The sequence below is a fragment of the Perognathus longimembris genome, chromosome 15 (genome assembly GCF_023159225.1).
Source record: "Perognathus longimembris pacificus isolate PPM17 chromosome 15, ASM2315922v1, whole genome shotgun sequence".
Lineage (NCBI taxonomy): Eukaryota > Metazoa > Chordata > Mammalia > Rodentia > Heteromyidae > Perognathus > Perognathus longimembris.
In genome coordinates, this window is record NC_063175.1 from 23,582,617 (window position 1) to 23,594,005 (window position 11,389).

Consider the following 11,389-nt stretch of genomic DNA (forward strand, 5'->3'; position numbering starts at 1 on the left):
TGCCTGAAGAAGTAGCTGGATTTTGAGGCCTTCCCCACCACCTGCTGATTGGCTGAAGCTGGGGAGTTTACCGCAAAAAGGGGTTAGAGATATGCTTCCTGGAGTCTAAGTCCTTGGCATTTTCTTAGAATAGCTGCTAGGGATTAGCACTGTTAATAGTTGTCTGTAGCTCTGAGGGAATGATTTCAATTCCCTATGTATGGGAAACTAAAACAGTTTTATTCAAGCTCAATTATTTAGGCAAGGCTGTGGGTATATTTTAAATAATGACTCAAAGTACTTTAGTTCCACTGACTTCTGGCTACCTAAACTATTTAGATTGTATTGATATTTTGTCTAGGCTTTATAATAGGACATAGACTTGTGGAATTTTCCACGTACATTTCCTTTCCTGCTGAAGTTGACCTTCCAATAGGTGGTGAAGAACAGAACACAGTGGAGGCAGTTGGCAGTGACCCTGACTCTGAAGGGAAACAGGGCTTAAGACCTCCTGCAGACCAGGTCTGATTTCAGAATGATACATGTCATTGGACAGACGGACCTGCCCTCCAGGGACTACCTTAGTGCCTCTAGTTCCTGCTACACTTTTGTATAGAGGACTGGCTGTCATTTATGTAGAGCAATGGGCATAATTCTATGACTTACCTTGGCTGTATCTCCTCTGTATTTTGACCTGACTTTTTTGACTCTGGTGCAGATCATTGTCCCTTGTGCCTGTGAAGTCCACAGGACACTTTGCACTAAGCCAGTTTGACCTCCATGAGACACTCTTACACCTGGTATGAAATAGGAAAACTTGCAGGATAATGAATTTTATGCAGAAGTAGGGAATGCCACCACCCTTCTCCACATTAAGGAGAAGGGCCTTGTCCATTCTGCACAGAACAAGTGTTCATTTTAGTTCTAATAAACTGAGTACTGTCCTGACTGTCCTGGAATCAGAGGTTGTAGGTTCCACAGAATGTGGAAGAAACCCTGAAATTTTGTGTCTTTGAAAATAAAAGTAGTTTCAAAATGTCCCAGTGGAAGCTCCAGAGCTCAGTCTTTCCAGGCATACCGCCATTGTACTGATGGTCGTGGGACATGTTTATGAGAATCCACATCATGTGGCCACTGGAAACAGACCAGACTTAGTCACCAGGTAAATGATTCATGGAGAGAGCCACAGCTAAGGTTTGAGAGTTAAGGAATTGTCTGTTGACCAGTGTTGACAAGTGGGAACATTCAGTGAGTATTCTAACAAGGAATGCAGGTATCACAACAATGGTTTGCAATAGTTAGAAACAATGGTTTCCCATAGACATTGGAGATTGGAGCCTTTAATAATGCTCTGAACCAACTCCTGAGGAGGAAAATATCTGGTCTCCAGATTGACCACATTGTAATACTCAATGTTCAATTCTCAAAAAATTACAAAGCATAGAAAGGAAAGAATGGCTGTTTCACAGAGGCCAGAGTTTTGATAAAGCTGTCCCCAAGGAAGGCCAAACATTGGGCTTAGTAGACAAAGACAGCAAGTTACCTGTTTCAAATATGCTGGATAACTTGAAGGAAAGTTCAGACCCACAACTTAATCCAAGAAGTCAGGCAAAGGACATCTCAGCAAGTGAAGATTTCAGTAAGTAATAAATATAATGAACTGGATGTAGAGATAGGAACTGAAATGAAATATTCACTAAGGCATTCAACAACAGACCAGGGGAAGCAGAAATATCCATAATGTAAAAGGGAACTAAAGTTATGTCTGAGGAGCAGAAAAGTGAGAATGAAGGCAAACAAATAGTTTGCAAAGAACCAGAATTTCTTTAGAAATATCACCAAATATACCCACATATTCACGAACATTTCAGTAGAAAAGGGAAGAAAAATGATGTAATACTAAGTCAAGGACTATTCCCAAAGTGGATGAAAGACATAGACATGCCTAAGTTGTTTAATAAATTTCAAACAATCAAAACTCAAAGAGAACCACACTAAAAATCATCGTGGTCAGACTCCGGAAGCAGAGAGAAAATCTCACAAGAACAAATCATCACATACAAGTTCCTTCTTGAAATGAATTGCTGGTGTCTCCTCAGGAAGCATGGAATCAAGGTGACTGTGGGAAAACAGTAAAAATGAGCTTCTACAAAAGCCAAATCCCTTTTAGGATGGAGATGGGAAAAGCCTGTAATGTTGCACTTTTTGTTCACAATTCTCCTTTTTGCTTGTATACAGCTGTAGGCTTCACCCACACAGGCACCTGTCCAGACATTCCCAATGTGGACAAAGATGGGGATATGACAGTCTGCTTCTAGTCACTGCTTCATGGCTGTATCCATTCTTCTCCATTTGAAGTGCACATTGCCTAAAGAGTGGAGGAAGAGGGCCTGGGAACATGGCCTAGTGGCAAGAGTGCTTGACTCATATACATTCGATTCCCTAGCATCACATATATAGAAAATGGCCAGAAGTGGCGCTGTGGCTCAAGTGGCAGAGTGCTAGAGCCTTGAGCAAAGAGAAGCCAGGGACAGTAGTGTTGTGCCAAGTTGCAAGACCACCCCCAAGAAGACCACCGAGATTTAGACACTCCGAAATGCAAAAGCAAGGCAAGGCTTTATTTAACGAGCTGCCAACTCGGGCCTCGTCCTACCCACCGACACAGCGGAGGTTAGGAGGGAGCCCCGAGCTGTGATTACACAGGGCTTATAAAGGCAAAGAACAAGGTTACAACAATCAGCTGTGCAAGCAAGATTAGAACACAGGTACAAATCTGATTGGCTCAGGGTTCGATTCTAAAATGGGGTTCACGTGGTGGGGCCTGACTTCAAAGTCTGGCACCTCATTTCCCCCTTTTTCTTTTTGGTACCTTGGGAGCCAATCATGGCTCCATTCTGTCCATTTCAATGGCTTGCATGTCTAGGGGATGATATAGAGGTAAGGCATGGGCCAGTAGGGCCAAAAGTAGTATCCGAAAATAACTCTGGTCCCTCGGTTTTAAAGGGGGGCTGATGGGTGAAGATCATCCATCTTCTGTAACTTCTTCAGGCTGACTCAGGGGCGTTGACCTCACCCAGCCAGGAACCTATAACCCTAGTCTACTTTACCAAGGGACTGCAGGATTCACCTCACTTTGGAGTGAGCTGCCAAAATAACATTAACACCAGCCAGGGTAGTAAGGAAAGAAGGCAAAAAGAAAATTATAACAATATTCAGTCTAACTTTCTTTTCTTGAGGCAAAGGCGAAGCGGCCCAGCTGGGTGCTTGGAGACCTCCCATGTTCCATCACGGTAGTTGTCATCCAGGGCAAAGGGGTCAGCTGGCCTGGCGTGGAAGCAATGAACCCAAGTGGCGATGCCGTCTAGGGTTCCTTCCACCGTGGTTCTTAGGATTTCAGTCCCCTGGTCTGAATAAATGGGGGGTAGGGACAGAAGCAGAATCATATCTTTTAGAGTCCAATTCATTTTCTCTACCTGTCCTGAACTCTGGGGTCTATAAGCACAATGCAATTTCCAATCTGTCCCCAGTGCTGCAGCTATTCCCTGACTTAGTTTTGAGACGAAAGCCTGTCCGTTGTCTGACCCAATGGTGGATGGGAAGCCATACCTGGGTAGGATTTCTTCCAGGATCTTCTTAGCCACTACATTCGCAGTCTCATGCTTTATTGGATAGGCTTCAACCCATCCTGAAAAGGTGTCTACAAAAACTAGCAAATATTCTGTGAAATCTACTTCCCAATACACACCTGGCCTATTCCCACAGAGGTGAGCTCCTTTAGTAATCTGTTGATTGGGGGCATTGGCAAGCTGACAGGCCTTTAACAGATCTCAATAAGGACACAATCTCAGGTCTACAAGCTTTCTTTACTAAACAGATGTATGAGCTTAAAATTCTCACTGCCAGTCAGGGCTTTGAGTAAATGCGGGGGGTGAGATTTTAATCTATCCTCTCATTTGACAAACTTACCCTTACTAACCACTATCACAGATGACTGGCAAGTTCCTGCCCAGTAGCTCACTGCCAGTCAGGGCTTTGAGTAAATGCAGGGGGTGAGATTTTAATCTATCCTCTCATTTGACAAACTTACCCTTACTAACCACTACAGACATGGGCATTGGAAAGGCATGCTTATGAACTATTCTTCTAGGACTTCCCGGCTTTAACTTTTGAAAGGCCAACAGTAGTGACTCTAGGATCTGACACCATCTCTGCCATCCAAGCAGTGGCTTACTGCCTCTGGATGCTCCATCACTTTTGTCCCAGGAGGAGTGACTTTCGACTTGGACTCAGGGCCTGAGTGCTGTCCCTCAGCTCTCCAGCTCAAGACTAGCACCGTACCACTTTTGAGCTCCACACCACTCCGTTCCCAGCACTCTGCTGGCTGATTAGAGACAAGTCTCTCACAGGGACCTTTCTTTGCCCGGGCTGGCTTCGAACCGCAGATTCAGATCAATGAGTCTTATAAGGGGCCACTTTACTCCAATTATAAGCAACAAGGTGGTCCACACAGAAGTAGTTTTTAAGCATGCTCTCTTACCTGGAACTTATTAAGGGTCAGTATTAGATCTTGACAAACTTGTAGGAATCACCTGTGCTTCTCTGTGGGCCTGCTGGAAACTGTTACAAAAAAACCTACAAAGAAGCTGGAATGGCAATTAAACATTTTGGTAGCCATAATTCTCCTTTTCTCACTTTGCAATAATTATTTAGGACAATTTTACTTCCAAATTTCTTCCAAAAGGCTACAAAAACAAAACAATTAATACAAAAGGAGGAAAACACACAGGCCTGAGAACAAGAAAAGCTACGAGTTGGAGATCTCCCAAGCTGGCCCACAACCTCCTACAAGGGTGCAGAAGGAATGGACCCAAGTTGGTCCACAACCTCCTGCAAGAAGGAGTAGACCCGAGTTGGCCCACAACCTCCTGCAAGGGTGCAGAAGGAGTGGACCCGAGTTACGCATTGGAGATCTCCCAAGTTGGCCCACAACTTCCTGCCAGGGTACAAGAGGAGTGGACCCGAGTACAAGGTGGGCGGGTTGAGTCTCATTTAGGAGGCCCTCCTGGTCAGTTCCGGCCAAAAACCAAACTGACTCGCGCCCTACAAGTATAAGCAAAAGCAAAACAGACAGACAAATTACAGGACAGGACAAATGAACAGCGCTGTTTTCTTACCTTCGGAGTCTGGGATCTCGGGGTCTCTGGGGCTATCCCGGACGAAACCCCAAATGTTGTGCCAAGTTGCAAGACCACCCCCAAGAAGACCACCGAGATTTAGACACTCCGAAATGCAAAAGCAAGGCAAGGCTTTATTTAACGAGCTGCCAACTCGGGCCTCGTCCTACCCACCGACACAGCGGAGGTTAGGAGGGAGCCCCGAGCTGTGATTACACAGGGCTTATAAAGGCAAAGAACAAGGTTACAACAATCAGCTGTGCAAGCAAGATTAGAACACAGGTACAAATCTGATTGGCTCAGGGTTCGATTCTAAAATGGGGTTCACGTGATGGGGCCTGACTTCAAAGTCTGGCACCTCAGTAGGACTGGCAATAAAACAAAAACAAAACAAAACAAGAGTGGGGGGGGGAGATTGGAGTGTCTCTTTTTCAGCTTAGCACTGGACATTGATTTTAAAAAGCTACTAAAGGAACGATGACAGGTAGTTTGGCCATGTGGACAAGACTGCTTCTTAAATTTCACCTACTTTATATCCCAGATGTTAGGGGAGAACATTCATCTAGATCTAGAGAAAATAGGATAACTAGAGTGACGGCTAGGCACACTGCAAGACCAAAGTACATTCCAGAAAGGGAGTCATAGCCTAGAGACACATAGAGTCTGTAGGTTGTGGCCAGATTTGCTAGTCTGTCAGCCTGACACCAAGCCAATAGGCCACTGGTTAGAGCTGCTCTGTGGAGTTTTGAGGGTCTTGCCCTGCTTGTCCCCTATTCCTGACCTGAGGCAAAATTCCACCCAAGTGTCCCAGTCCTTAGGATCGTTGTGATGGCTTGCCAGCCAGGCCATAGTCCTCAGCCCCTAGGAGGCCCACGTGGCTCAGGTTCCACAGGTAGGCCCCAGGGATCACAGTGGCCACTGGGAAGGGAAGTGGCAGAGATACTGCATTCCACTGGAAGAGACACTAGGAGGAGTGATTATGAACTCAGAATAAACTATGGTCCAAATATTACAGAAGTGATGGGATCCATCTTTGAACATGACAGCAGCCTTGTCACTATTTTAAAAAGATAAGAGAGTCACCACTGCTTAGTTTTGTTTTTTCCTCTAAAACTACTATTTTTTTTTCTTTCTTTTCTTTTTTTTTTTTTCTCAAATTTTTATTTTCAAACTGACGTACAGAGAGGTTACAGTATCATACGTTGGGCATTGGATACATTTCTTGTACTGTTTGTTGCCTTGTCCCTCATGCCCCCCTCCCTCCCCCCCTTTCCCTCCCCCCCGCCCAGTTGTTCAGTTCACTTACACCAAACAGTTTTGCAAGTATTGCTTTTGTAGTTATTTCTCTTTTTTTACCCTGTGTCTCTCGAACTTGGTATTCCCTTTGAATTTCCTACTTCCAATACCAGTAAACACGGTTTCCAATATACTCAGATAAGATTACAGAGATAGTGTAGGTACAAACATAGGAAGGTGATACAAAACATCATCAATAATAGAAACTACACATACACATAGGACGTTGAAAGTAGTTATAACTGTGATATATCACTTGTTTCCATATCATGGAGTTCATTTCACTTAGCATCATCTTATGTGTTTCTAAGGGTATAGCTATTGGGCCTTGTGATGCTCTGCTATGGCTTGCCTAAACCTGTTCTAATTATTCCCAATAAGGGAGGCCATAGAGTCCATGTAAAACTACTATTTTTAAAGGATCAGGGATCAAGAGACTGAGTCCCTTTCCCTCTGGTCCTATGAGGCTCGAGGAGGCCTCAGGCTCCAGGTTGCTTCTGTTCTCCTTGCCTGGTTCAAGCCACAGGAAGCCAGGGCGGCATGGAGCAAGCTACCGTTCTGCTCCCTAAGAGCAATTCCTTCCCAGAACACAAGAGCACAGATGAGAAGAAGTCCAAAGACTATAGTGCAGAGCATCCACCAGCTGGGCAGCCTGAGTCTGGGGCACTCAGAGAAGGAAGGCATGTTCATGCTCTTGTGAGTAGAAACAAATGGCACTTCATGGTATATGGAAAAGGGCATCATGTGCAGTAAATTTTTAAATCTAGAAAAACTGTCAAGCCACTCTAAGGCTAGAAAACTTCTTTCTTCATGGAAGCTAGATAAAGTAAATATATTGGGAGGTATGCAAATGTATACAAATATATGCACTGTAATATGGTATATTTAAGGGAGATCTCAAATAGTGTAATTCCTTAGAAAGGCAAAATCAGCATTCAACAAAACAAATACCAGGAAGTTGGTACTGAAAAGGGGTGGAATTGGGTAGACAATAAGGGGTAGAAAAATGAAGAGGGAACGAATGCAGTCAAGAATGCAATGTATGTATGAGGGACAGGGTAACAAACAGTATAAGAAATGTATCCAATGCCTAACGTATGAAACTGTAACCTCTCTGTATATCAGTTTGATAATAAAAATTTGAAAAAAAAGAATGCAATGTATGTCCTACAAAATGAAGAGTGAGGAACAAGGTGGGTAGAGGAGGAATGGGTGAGAATGTTGAAAGAAGTGACATTGATCAAGATGCATTGTATCCACAAACTTTGTTAAATGGTAACTCCTTTGTAGAGTTAAAGATAATGTTTTTAAATTCAATGAAAATTAAAACAAATTAAAACCACTAAAACAATCAAGAGACAAAGAACAAAAACACAAACCATTCAAAAAGCAACACTTGCAAAGCCATAGGGTGTAAACCAACTGCACAACTCTTGGGGTGAGAGGAAAGGGGGAGGGGAAGGAGAGAAATGAGGGAGGAGGTAACAAGTAGAACAAGAAATATACTCACTGCCTTTCATATGAATCTGTAACCCCTCTGTACCACACTTTGACAATAAAGGAAAAATATGAAAAAAGAAATCTGAAAATTGCAAGCATTGTGCTTCGGTCCTATAATCCCAACATTCAGAAATATAGCACAGGAGGACAGAACTTTGGTCAGTCTGGATTTCATCGTTCCAATCTAACCATGGAAAAAAGAAAAGGAAACATAAAAGATATATCATTCAAAAAATATGAGTCTACTTCAGACTCCTACTGGAAAGTTGGTATTTCACATAATGCTATATTTATTGAGTATATACAAATGTATGTTTTTCAGTTTGGAGGGTGGAGGGAGATAAGAAAAACCTTCATTTTTAGCAGTTTTGTAAGTAAGGAAGAATACATAAATATGAAGAGACTGTCTAGGACGAGCCCTGCTACATAAGGCAATGTGAAGTGCCGAAAAGTTGGTACATGAGCACAGAGTAGAAGAAACCATGGAAGATTCCTGAGTTAATCAAATAATGCTAATATTTTCTTAATTGAATGGACACATAAATGCTTACAACATGAAATACATCATGTCCATCTTGCTTAAATACTATCATTTGAACCTTGACCATTACAGCAACAGTCACCTTTATCAGGTGACAGGAGGGTAAACTGAGCTTCACCTTAGATCTGATAAGCCTCTTTGTGAAAACAGATATCTTGAGGACAGGGTTCTTGTCATATAAAGCATCCTTATGCATATAACTATCAGTCACCCGTTTAGCCTTTAGTACAGTGAAGCAATGAACAAGTACAAGGGAGAGAGGTCATTTAGAACTACAAATAGATGTTTACACTCTAACATGGAGTCCCCCCACTTCCCAGTGGGAGGACAACTGAGTAAGAAAACAAAATAAGGTAATAAATGTCAGAATGATGAGCTACAGTTGGCATTTGCATACCTCATTTCTCTCTGTGTGTGTGTGTGTGTGTGCGCGTGTGCGCAAAGCAGCAGCAATTATTGAAATGCTAAATTTAAACTGAAATGTAAGTGGAAGGTATGATTGTACTCCTAAACATTGCAGAAGGATGGATTCTATAAAAAACAAACCAAGAACAAAAAGCCAAAAAAAGTGGATTAGTTCCCTTAAGTAAAATTGAACACAATGAATCCAAAGAAAACAGACTTTTTAGAATTTTATTAGCATGCATTATTAGTACAGTGGGGGAGGTTTCACTGTAACATTTTTATGCATGCATCCAGTGTACTCCCAATGAAAGCAATTCAATCAGCCCCTCAGCCCCTTTCTCAAAACAGTTTTGACTGGTTGCATTGTTTTATTTCCATAGGTTCATGTGAACACTTTGACCATCTTCATTATCATTTACCTTCTTCATTGACTGTTCTGCACTCTGATGGTATCTGTCTTTCCAATGATTATTTATTTACTTCCCTATTCCCTATTTATTTACTTTTCCTCCATTTTTACCTATTATATCTCTAACATGGATGTTTGAAGAAGAAAGGCAATTACTGGCCTTTCCATAAAATACTCAAGATACAAGAGGGTTTATCTTTTGCAGCCTTAAATTTTTTAAATTTTATATAATCTGATGTAGGGAAAGTAAGCATAAATATGAGCTATAATATAGCAGAAATGCAGGAATCCAGTTTTTCCAAGTCTGTTAAATAATTTATCCTGGCTCTCATATTAAAAGACTTCTGCGAGCAGCGCGCGCCAGTCCCGCGGATCTGTGTCTTGATTCAACAGTGTTTGGACCGAACAGCCCCGGGGACTCCTCTTTTCCACCACCAGCTGCCTTCGGATCTCCTCTCCACTCACAACGTCTAACCCTTATCTTCTTGCCCGTCTGCTTCCAGGACCAACCAACGCCGTTGTGTGTGTGTGTGTGTGTGTGTGTGTGTGTGTGTGTGTGTGTGTGTGTGTGTGTGTGTGTGGTTAGCCCTGTATCGACGACTAGCCATGACCTCCCAGATCCGTCAGAATTATTCCACCGAGGTGGAGGCTGCTGTCAACCGACTGGTCAACTTGCATTTGAGGGCCTCCTACACCTACCTCTCTCTGGGCTACTATTTCGATCGAGATGATGTGGCCCTGGACGGCGTGGGCCACTTCTTCCGCGAGCTGGCGGAGGAGAAGCGTCCACCGCCTCCTGAACATGCAGAACCAGTGCGGCAGCCGCGCTGTTCCAGGATGTGCAGAAGCCTTCTGAAGATGAGTGGGGTAAAACCGTGGAAGCCATGGAAGCCGCCATGAACCTGGAGAAGAACCTGAACCAAGCCATTCTGTATCTTCATGCCTTGGGTTCTGCACGCACAGACCCCCATCTCTGTGACTTCCTAGAGAACCACTTCCTGGATGAAAAGGTGACGCTCATCAAGAAGATGTGTGACCACCTAACCAACCTCTGCAGGCTGGCTTCTCTTCGAACGTCTCACCCTCAGGCACGACTAGAGGACCCCAGAGTCCAGCAGCCTCTGGAGGCCATCTGTGTATCGCGTGACATCAGGGTTTCCACCTGAGCCTCTTCCTCTAGCCATGGGCAACTTCCTAACTAACCACCCTGGAGCCCTTCCCAAGCCTTGGACCAAATGAAATAAAGCTTTTTGCAGCAAAAAAAAAAGACTTCTGCACGTGAATATTTTGTTTTTACTACATAATTTTATTAATACCAAGTTTGTGAAATAATACATGCACATTATATATGTACAACGTATTTTACTGTATGAGCTTTTAGCTTTTGTTCATCCTACTTTTCCAAATAAATTGTAAATGTCATGAAATTTTCTCACTCCCATATTTGACACTTTTATCTACTATTTATGATTGATATGGCAGCCATAGTGGTCTTACATTAATATATTTGTATATCGATATATGTGAATATGCATAACATATGTTGGCCAAAAATTATTAAAATTTGTCCTTAGATTATAAGGTTCATACTTGAGCTGCTATAACAAGATACCAAAAACTGAATGACATCAATAGGTGATGTTTGCTTTACAAAAGTTCTGGGTTCTGTGATGTGCAAGGTAAAGGTGTGGAAGACTTGCTGTCTATGGCTGCCTGACTATCTGGCTGTAAGATGTCCACCCCCTCACTGTGTTCTCACATTTCTCTGTCACTTCCTCTTCCAAGGCACTCGTCCTCCTTATAAGATTCCAGCCTTTGTGATTTTTATCTAAGCCTCATCAATTCCCAAAGTGCCCAACCTCCAAATCCCATCATATTGAAGGTTTAGGACTTCATCACAAGAATTTAGACTACACAAATGTATTACCTAACAACATAAAAAGTGTCATGACAGCTTTTCTCTGAGATATGAAGTACTTCTTTCCTGATTGCTGGCTTTCTTTCTCTCTAAAAATCAAGATTGTTTCCATCTCTGGGCTTTTGATATTGCCTAGTGTCTTGCGTTTGTTTTCAGGCACTTTTATC

General features: G+C 42.8%; 1 pseudogene across 1 annotated transcript; it reads left to right on the plus strand.

Annotated features, from left to right (window-relative positions):
- Positions 1-9,732: 9,732 nt before the first annotated feature.
- LOC125363919 lies at positions 9,733-10,470 on the plus strand (annotated as a pseudogene). The gene is made up of 2 exons (XR_007213388.1): positions 9,733-9,824; positions 9,872-10,470. The product of XR_007213388.1 is annotated as a ferritin light chain-like (transcript).
- Positions 10,471-11,389: the final 919 nt, after the last annotated feature.